Genomic DNA, 9,440 nt, shown 5'->3' with positions numbered 1-9,440 from the left:
TCAAGTAACAGTTATGAATCTGTAAGTAAACTCATTTCAGCCATGCATATGTAAACATTAATCGATTTCGTTGTGATCCCAAATCTCTATTTTCCCAGTTCGATATCTCTTGATATATTCAAAGATGATACAAAATTGTAACATGTGGCCAAACTAGATGTGTCGTTTAGAAAAAAAGGGTCTGGATGCAGAGCTATAAACTTTTTGTGAAGATAATAAAAAGAAAAGGAAAATATAATATAATGCACTATATCTAATATTTCTATCTTTCTCTTGTCCACATATCTTTCTTTTCTTATCTTCTCCTATTTTCTTCAATCTCTGTCAAAGAGTTGATCTTCTGTTGCGCAACGGTGTAAAGCGATATCTTCACGAGCTTATTCTGGATTCGGTGGCCTCCTCGCAATCGTTTTATCTAGTGATCTCTGCCGCCGATTTGAGGAGGTGGTGCTTCTGCTGGTGCTGATTCTTCCAATTTGGTCCCGGTTAGTGTGCTCTCTGCCTCTTTCTAGTAAATTCGTTTTTCTCCTTTTCTCCTTTTCTCCTCTTGTCTCCTTTCCCTTCCTCTGTTTATTTTAGTGCTTTCAGATTTGTTTTCTCTTTGAACTGACACCACCGCCGCTTCAACACCTTGCACCGCCACCATCACCACCGAAACTCCCTCCACCGCCATTGCTGCTACTCCACCTCCACCATCACGGCGACCTTCGCACTCTACACCACACCGCCGCATCTCAACGACTATTAGATTATAAGTTTTATTTTTGTTTTCGTTTAATTTTATAGAACTTTTTTAATTTCTTTATTTGTAATATATATTTGATAATTTAAATTTTATTGTGAGTTTTATTTGTATTTCATTATTTGTTTTTTTTATTTAAAAATATTAGTTTCTCGGAAGATCATCGCTAATATTTCTCGGAAGCTTATCGGGATCTTCCGATCACTTTCCCATAAATTGTTCCGACAAAATTTGTTAACGGAAAGTACCGACTAACTTCCCACAAACCGAGATTTCGCAGACCCAAACTCCGACTAAAATCTGATTGTCGGGAAGTAATCAGTAATGACCATTACCGACCAACTGCCGATTAATACGCCCGTCGGAGGATAAGCTTTATTCTTGTAGTGTTGATATATTCAATATAAGTGTTGGTTTTTTTGATGTGTGTGAGGAGAAGATGAGCAATCTGACATGTCTTATCCTTCTATTCGTAGGAGAAGCCTAAAGACGTGCAATCTCGATCACATTTTTTTCTGACTCAGCCAGTACGAGATTCGCGTGTTAGACCCAATGCATGATGTCTTCGTCTCTCGGGGTAGTACGATGATTTTGAAAGTGGTTTATGTGAGTGTGTGTGTTTATATCTAATATTCTCTGATCGTCTTCGTTTGAAATGTCAAAAGAAAAAAAAATTTCAAAAAATTAAAATGGCAATTTGCCTTGTATTTAAAGAAATTGGTGCTATAGAGGGAGTGACGGTGACGTGTGTAAGTTGTATTTTGATAAGGTACAGTTGGAATCTAGGATATTTTCTAAGTTTAAGTTTTGATTTTCAAGTACTTCATATTCAAATAATATAAAAGTGACTCATGAAATGCATGTATGCCGTTTACTATAAATAGGTTTAGTGCCATTTAATTTGGACAACGTATAAAAAATTAGGTTTTGAGGATATCTTTATAGATTTGTTTGAGTAACCCTATTGCTAGTCTCTAAGAGTATTTCCACTGCAAATAATTCTCATGATTTAAAAATAGAAAAGTAAGTGAGAAAACAAAAGAGGATTCTCAAATAAGAAACTTTGTGAAATTCATGAGACCCCAAACCCCAAAGATCACAAATCACGTAAAACTCTGATCATCTATAGAAATACGTATAGATGGTAAATATAGCCAAATGCTTTTAGATTAAATAGAAACGTCATACATCATTGAACGATGAATTATTACAAATTCACGTTGGTCTTGGTGAATAAATAACGCTGAGAACAAACTAATATTTGATATAACCAATAAAAGAAGTGTTAGCGTCTTTGATGAGCGTACCAATAAGAGGAGCGACCAAACATTTCTTGTCCTTCTCCTTGTAAAAGTAACCCAAACACTTGCAATCATGATCGCATTTCGCCTTGCATTCGTTTACAGAAACTGGTCCTTGTCCATCGTTAACATACGGACCATTAAAATGCACAACACCGACAATTTTATAATATTTTACCGTTTTACCCTTGTTTCTCCCGCCGCAAAACTCAGTCGTTTTAGGTGCTGAGCATTTCTCGCTCCAAGCAAACAAACCTTTGGGTGTAGGACACCCAACGCACATTCCTCGACTGCAATATCCAAACTCGCCGCAAAACGACGGCAAGCCGCATGGACGGACGAAGTTCTTGGAGAAGAAAGCAAAACTCTCTTCCCATTCGAGATACGTAGCGGGAGGAAAGTACGAGAAGGCCTTGAGGCTACCGTCTGATCCAAGTCTTAGATACGAGATAGTTCCGTTGTAGTTGACTTTGCTTAGGTTTATAGTTCCGCTTCCAGTTCCTATTGGTCGGGCTTGGAGTAACCTGCGGTTATTACCAGGGTTCGTCGTTGTCGGTTCTGGAGCTGGTTCTAGGAGGAGCTCGTAAGCTGACGGCTCCGTTAAGTTATCAAACTCTCTTCTAACGGCGAACGTGACGGTGCCGCGGAAGTCCTGTGACGGCCATCCACCGTAAGCTAACGGCTGTCCGGTTTTGTTAACGTACATTGTTAAACCTTTGTCACCGAGCACCATACTGTACGGTCCATCTGAGCCGTCCATGTCGGATGTACGACTAACGAGTTTATTAACTCCGTTAAGTTTTAACGACTGGCCGACAAGAAGCGTGTCGGTCGGATAGTCGAAGCTTTGCCAAATAAACTTGTCGTTTTTGTCGTGTAGCACCATGTTACCATTGGGGAGGATCTTGAATCCGGTGACGCCTTTGTTGGCTGTGTTAGTCTGCCATTTTATTTGGCCGTCTAACTCAGCGAGCACGAGGTTTCCGTCGCGGCCGAGTGAGAGAGTTGAGTTATCTCCCACGGGGTTGTTCCGGTTTGCGTCCCAGATCCAACGTGTGTAATCCAAGTCACGCCTGGTTCCGACTCGGAGAGCTAAGACGTAGGCGCTAGGGGGTGGTGTTGTAAAACATGAGCTGGAAAGGCAGTGTGAAGAAGCTCTGGTTCTCTGAGCTGAGGAAACGGTAGCTAGCGTCGTACTCTGTGATGTATGGGGCGTAGGATGGTTCGTTGAGGACTCTGAATTGTTTCTCGGGAGGGACTTGGGCTATAACCATTGAAACAGTCGCAATGGTAAGTGCCGTGGCTAGCAAGATATCTAATTGTAGCTTCATTGCTCTTTGTTTTTTCTGAGAGTTTAATAGTAGTGAGGTGAGATGATATTCAGAAGAATTAGTTTGCGAGTGTATATATATAAGTTGTTAGCTTCAGAACTTTGGGTGTATTCGTTTGAATAGTCCAAGTTGCAAATTATGACTTGATACAGACCAAGCAATTATGACTTGATACAGACCAAGCAAATTGGTGATGCACAATTCACGGGGAGAAAATGTCTTATTTATGATTTTTTTTCTGGAACAAAACTTAGGTTCACCCCCTAAATGAACATTTAAATTCACTTCACCTTTTATTACCTATCAAAATGACACATAAATTATTAATTAAAAAATAATAAATTAAATAAAAAATAGCTAAAAAAGATAAAAATGCTAATTTTAACGACGCTAACGCAGCTAGCGAAACCCTAAACCCTAAATTTTAAATTCTAAACCATATATCTTAAATTCTAAACCCAAATCCAAACCTTCTAAACTCAAATCTTATACTCTAAACCCTAATCATAGACCATAAACCCAAATTATATACCTTAAACCTAAACCCTATACTCTAAACCTAAACCCTATACTCTAAACCCAAGTCTTAGACTCTAGACCCTAAACCCAAACCGTAAACCTTAACCCAAACCCTATAGCATCTAAGTTTGGGGTTTGGGTTTAGAGTTTACCGTTTGGGTTTTGAGTCTAGGATTTGAGTTTAGGGTATAGGTTTTGAGTTTAGGATTTACGGTTTGGGTTTATGATTTACCGTTTGGATTTATGGTTAAAGTTTTGGGTTTAGGATATATAATTTGGGTTTAAGGTTTACGGTTTGGGTTTATGATCTAGAACTTGGGTTTAGGGTATAAAGTTTAGGTTTATAGTTTTGTTTTTGGGTTTAGGGTATATAATTTGAGTTTATGGGTTTGGATTTGGGTTTAGGGTATAGGGTTTGGGTTTATGAGTTTGGATTTGGGTTTAGAATTTAGGGTATATGGTTTTGAATTTAAAATTTAAGGTTTAGGGTTCAGCTAGAAGCGTTAGCGTCGTTAAAATTAGCGTTTTTATTTTTTGAAGCTATTTTTTATTTAATTTAATATTTTTTAATTAATAATTTATGTATCACTTTGATTGATTTTAAAAGTTGGGGTAAATTTAAAGTTGAACCTAAGTTCTGTCATTTTTTTTGTGCACATGGTTTATTTATGATTTGGATAAGGTTTTATGTTGAGAATATTCGAATATTATTTTGGTACAGTAAAGTTTTCAACAGAACATTAACCAAATTGTCGCCGTATTGAAAACGGGGCCGCATAATTTTTTGACTTTGGTTCCGCTGTAACTATTTGCACAGTAAATTTATGTTTATATATACGAGTGAAAACGTTTAATTGTAAATACAAAAAAACATCTCTTCTTCCCTTTTATAAGTATTCTCTCTCTAGCGTATTTATCTCATATCAGAGTTATCTCTTTTCTGCGGGTATAAAATTTCACTCTTATTTAAATTTCCGCAATACAATAAAATTCAGGTTCTTTTCATAACAAGTTATCAGCACGATCGTTCTCAATTTTGGTAAAATTTATTTGTATCATTTATACCCTGCTATAATGGTCGGTATACCGCCTCTACTATATTTATATCATGTTAAAATGGCCGGAATACCATCTATATTATTTATTAATAATTTAATTAATTTATTGGTCGACCGAGCCGCCTTATATCCTGTTTATTGTTAATTGGTCGGCTGAGCCGCCTTATATTCTGTTTATTGTTAATTGGTCGGCCGAGCCGCCGTATAATTTATTTATTACTCTGCATTGACCGGCTGAGCCGTCGCATGATTTGTTGTCATAACATAAATATTTCACTGCCATAATTTTTACTTTTATTAATTTTTATAAAATTTTATAGATTTGATTGACTGTTTAATACGATATTTTCAAACTGATTTTTGGTGCACTCGATTTAACCCCAACGGTCACAAAGAAAAAATTTCAAAAAATTTTACCTTTCTCCAACAGTCATGAACAGTGATTTTAATCTATAAATACAACTCATTTTCACTTCATTTCCTCTTCCAAAACATTTCATCTTCTCTCAAATATTTTCAAATCGCTCCATTCCAGTTTTTCATTGCAAGAAAGATGATTCGCATATTTTTGGTCTTATGTGCAATTTTTATTTTTGCTTCTATGTACGGTCTTTTTATTGGAGAATTTGCTCCTGGAGAATTTACACTTAATGTCGGTTTACTTTTCTATGCATTACTTCTCCTTGTAATTGCGTGTATTATTAATATCAATGGTTCGTTCTAAATTACGAAATTCTAATAAAATATATTATTTTGTGTTTTAGAAATACAAATGGCAAACATCGAGAAACTCCAGTTCCCGGCCCTGAAAATAACTGGCGAAAATTTCGTCCGGTGGGTCACAAACGTGAAACCATATCTGGTGATGAAAAAGATAACCGAAACGATTGTAATCGGTAACAAATCACCACCCGAGCATATAGTCGAAGCGATAATCTTCCTGAAGAAGCATTTAGATGAAAATCTAACGCACGACTATGCGAGCGTCGAGGATCCAGCTGAACTGTGGCAAACTTTAAAAGAAAGGTTCGATAACCAGAGACAAATCAACCTCCCTCACGCTCTAGTAGAGTGGAAAAATCTGAGGTTCCAAGATTTTCAAAAGGTTGAGGATTACAATTCCGCTGTCCTGATGATAGTTGCACTGCTGAGTATTGTGGTAATCATGTCTCTGAGGCAGAAATGATGAATAAAACATATAACACTTTCCACAAACAGCTTCACTTCTTGCCCGAAATTTACAGAAAATGCGGGTACACGAGATTTTCTAAATTGATGGTTGCGCTCATGTTGGCTAAAAAGAACAATGAGCTCCTGATCAAAAACCACAATTCTCGACCTACGGGAGCCAAAGCATTCCCTGAAGTGAATGCTACGGCGATAGAAAATTCGGAAAGAAGAAACCAGACCAACCGAGGTTATGGTCGGCGTTTCAATAATAAACGTGGAAAAACTTACAATCCCAAATGGAAGAGATCTAACAAGTGGGTTAGATCCGAACAAGTTTCCAAGGGTAAAGAAACTCACGAAGATACCACCCAGAAGCGTGGGACAGTGTGTTACAGATGTGGATGTAAAAGACATTGGTCCCGTACCTGTCGTACTACCCCACATCTCTGTAAGTTATATCAAGAGTCCACAAAAGGCAAAGCTAAAGAAGTGAACCTCACTGAAAACTTTGAAGGGACATCATACCTCGATGCCTCCGACTTCGCAAATGAACTGGACTAGATTACTCCTGAACAGAGCCAAAATACGTATAATAAGACTATTGAATAGTTTTCAGTATTGTCATGTATAATTATTACATTTTCCCGTTTTAAACAAATAATGATATTTTTAACGTCACCTTAATGTATAATTATTGTGTGTTTCCTTATATGATTATTATATGAATGAATTTTATGTTTTTCTTTTATTAATATTTATGACAATTTCATAAATGGATCAAAATGCTAATGGAGTAAAATCCAAGAAACGGATTCGTGAAATATGCATACCAGATAGTGGAACAACGCACACTATTCTGAGACAAAAGAGATATTTCTCAAATATAAAACCGACAAGAATTGTCATCAATACAATATCAGCTCCTGCAGACGTAATTGAAGGAACTGGTAAAGCAAACTTTATGTTGCCGAATGGAACAAAATTTTCCATAAATAATGCTTTATATTCTCCACGTTCTAAAAGGAATTTGTTGAGCTATAAAGACATATATCTTCACGGATATGATATTCAGTCTGCAACTGAGGATGGAAAGAAGTACATGTATGTAACTTCTGAAAAATGTGGCAGAAAACACATATTGAAAAAATTTCCAGAACTTCCTTCGGGGCTACACCATACTTATATCGATAAAATCGAATCAAATCTTGTAGTAAAACGGAACCCAGAAGAGTTCACATTATGGCATGATCGCCTTGGCCACCCATGCACTACAATGATGCGTAAAATCATAGAAAGTTCACATGGCCATTTACTGAAAATCCAGGAGATTTCTCAAGGGAATAAAATGACATGTGTTGCATGTTCTCTAGGAAAATTGATCGTAAGGCCATCGCCAACCAAAATCGATAAAGAATCACCAAAGTTCCTTGAAAGAATTCAAGGCGATATATGTGGACCTATACACCCACCTTGTGGACCATTCCACTATTTTATGGTATTAATTGACGCATCCAGTAGATGGTCACACGTTTGTCTATTATCATTTCGAAATGTGGCATTTGCGAGATTTCTAACTCAGATAATCAAACTGCGAGCACAGTTTCCTGATTATACTATTAAAAGAGTTAGACTAGACAACGCTGGTGAATTCACATCCCAAGCATTCAATGACTATTGTATGGTAATGGGAATTGAAGTTGAACATTCGGTTGCTCATGTTCATACGCAAAATGGTTTGGCCGAATCTTTAATTAAGCGTCTGCAATTGATTGCAAGACCATTAATCATGAGATCAAAACTTCCAACCTCTGTATGGGGACATGCCATTTTGCATGCAGAAGCACTCATTCGGATCAGACCGAGTGCATACCATAAGTATTCCCCACTACAGTTAGGGTTTGGTCGAGAACCAAACATTTCCCACTTTAGAATCTTTGGTTGTGCGGTATATGTGCTTGTAGCACCACCACAACGTAAAAAGATGGTACCACAAAGAAGATTGGGAATATATGTTGGTTGTGATTCTCCATCAATTATACGATATCTAGAACCACAGACTGGTGACGTCTTTAAGGTTCGTTTCGCCGATTGTCATTTTGATGACAAACTATTCCCAGTTCTAGGGGGAGAAAACGAAAATGTAGAAAATGATATCAAATGGAATGTACCTTCATTACTATATCTTGATCCTCCCACTAAAGAGTCTGAACTAGAAGTTCGACGAATCATGCATTTACAGAGTATAGCTAATCAGCTACCTGATGCATTTGCGGATACCAAGACGGTAACTAAATCTCATATACCAGCCGTGAATGCTCCTGCTTGTATCAAAATATCAAATGAGCAAGGAAAAGCGGACGATACACAAGAGTCTAAAACACGCCTGCAGCGTGGCAGACCTGCTGGTTCTAAGAATAAAAATCCTAGAAACAAAAAGATGTCAAGGTAAATGACACATCCAAAATAGCAGAAAGTATTTTGGAAGAAACAAATAATGAGGATACTGAGAAAGTTGAGCATCATGAGTCGGAAAGTAATCATGAAATTTCTATCAACTACATCCATAATAAAAGGATATGGAATAGAAATGAACAAAATGATTTTGATGATGCTTTCTCATATATTGTGTCAAGTGAAATAAATGAAGAAATCGATGATCCAGAACCAAAATCTGTCTATGAATGTCAAAAGAGACATGATTGGGAACAATGGAAAGATGCAATACAGGCCGAACTTGATTCACTTAATAAACGAGAAGTATTTGGATCTATTGTGCTCGCACCAGCAGATGTGAGACTAGTTGGGTACAAATTGGTCTTCGTTCGAAAGCGAAATGAGAAAAATGAGATTACGAGATACAAAGCTCGTCTAGTGGCTCAAAGTTTTTCTCAAAGACATGGAATCGATTATGAAGAAACGTATTCTCCAGTTATGGATGCAATCACGTTTAGATTCCTGATAAGTCTAGCAGCTGATAAAAATCTAGAGATGCGTATCATGGATGTTGTTACAGCCTATCTATATGGATCATTAGATACTAATATCTACATGAAAGTTCCTGATGGATTTAAAATGCCGGAAGCATTAAGTTCCAAACCTAAAGAGTTATGTGCAATAAAATTGCAAAGATCATTATATGGGTTAAAGCAATTTGGACGTATGTGGTATAATCGTCTCATTGATCATTTAATAAAAGAAGGATACGTGAATGATCCTATATGCCCATGTGTTTTCATTAAGAAAACAATATCCGGATTTGTAATAATCGCGGTATATGTTGATGATCTTAACATTATCGGAACTCAAAAGGAAATACAAA

The 9,440-nt window shown here is 36.9% G+C and overlaps 1 long non-coding RNA gene and 1 pseudogene across 1 annotated transcript; one reads left to right on the top strand and one right to left on the bottom strand.

The window, feature by feature from the left end:
* The first annotated feature begins 260 nt into the window (after nucleotides 1-260).
* LOC125588686 lies at nucleotides 261-900 on the top strand. Its single transcript, XR_007324836.1, has 2 exons — nucleotides 261-485; nucleotides 589-900. It is a non-coding gene; the product is annotated as an uncharacterized LOC125588686 (long non-coding RNA).
* A 993-nt stretch (nucleotides 901-1,893) lies between these two features.
* Nucleotides 1,894-3,439, bottom strand: LOC106391303 (annotated as a pseudogene).
* Nucleotides 3,440-9,440: the final 6,001 nt, after the last annotated feature.

The sequence above is a fragment of the Brassica napus genome, chromosome C6 (assembly GCF_020379485.1).
Source record: "Brassica napus cultivar Da-Ae chromosome C6, Da-Ae, whole genome shotgun sequence".
In the NCBI taxonomy this organism is placed as follows: domain Eukaryota; kingdom Viridiplantae; phylum Streptophyta; class Magnoliopsida; order Brassicales; family Brassicaceae; genus Brassica; species Brassica napus.
This window is presented reverse-complemented; position numbering and strand designations above follow the sequence as displayed.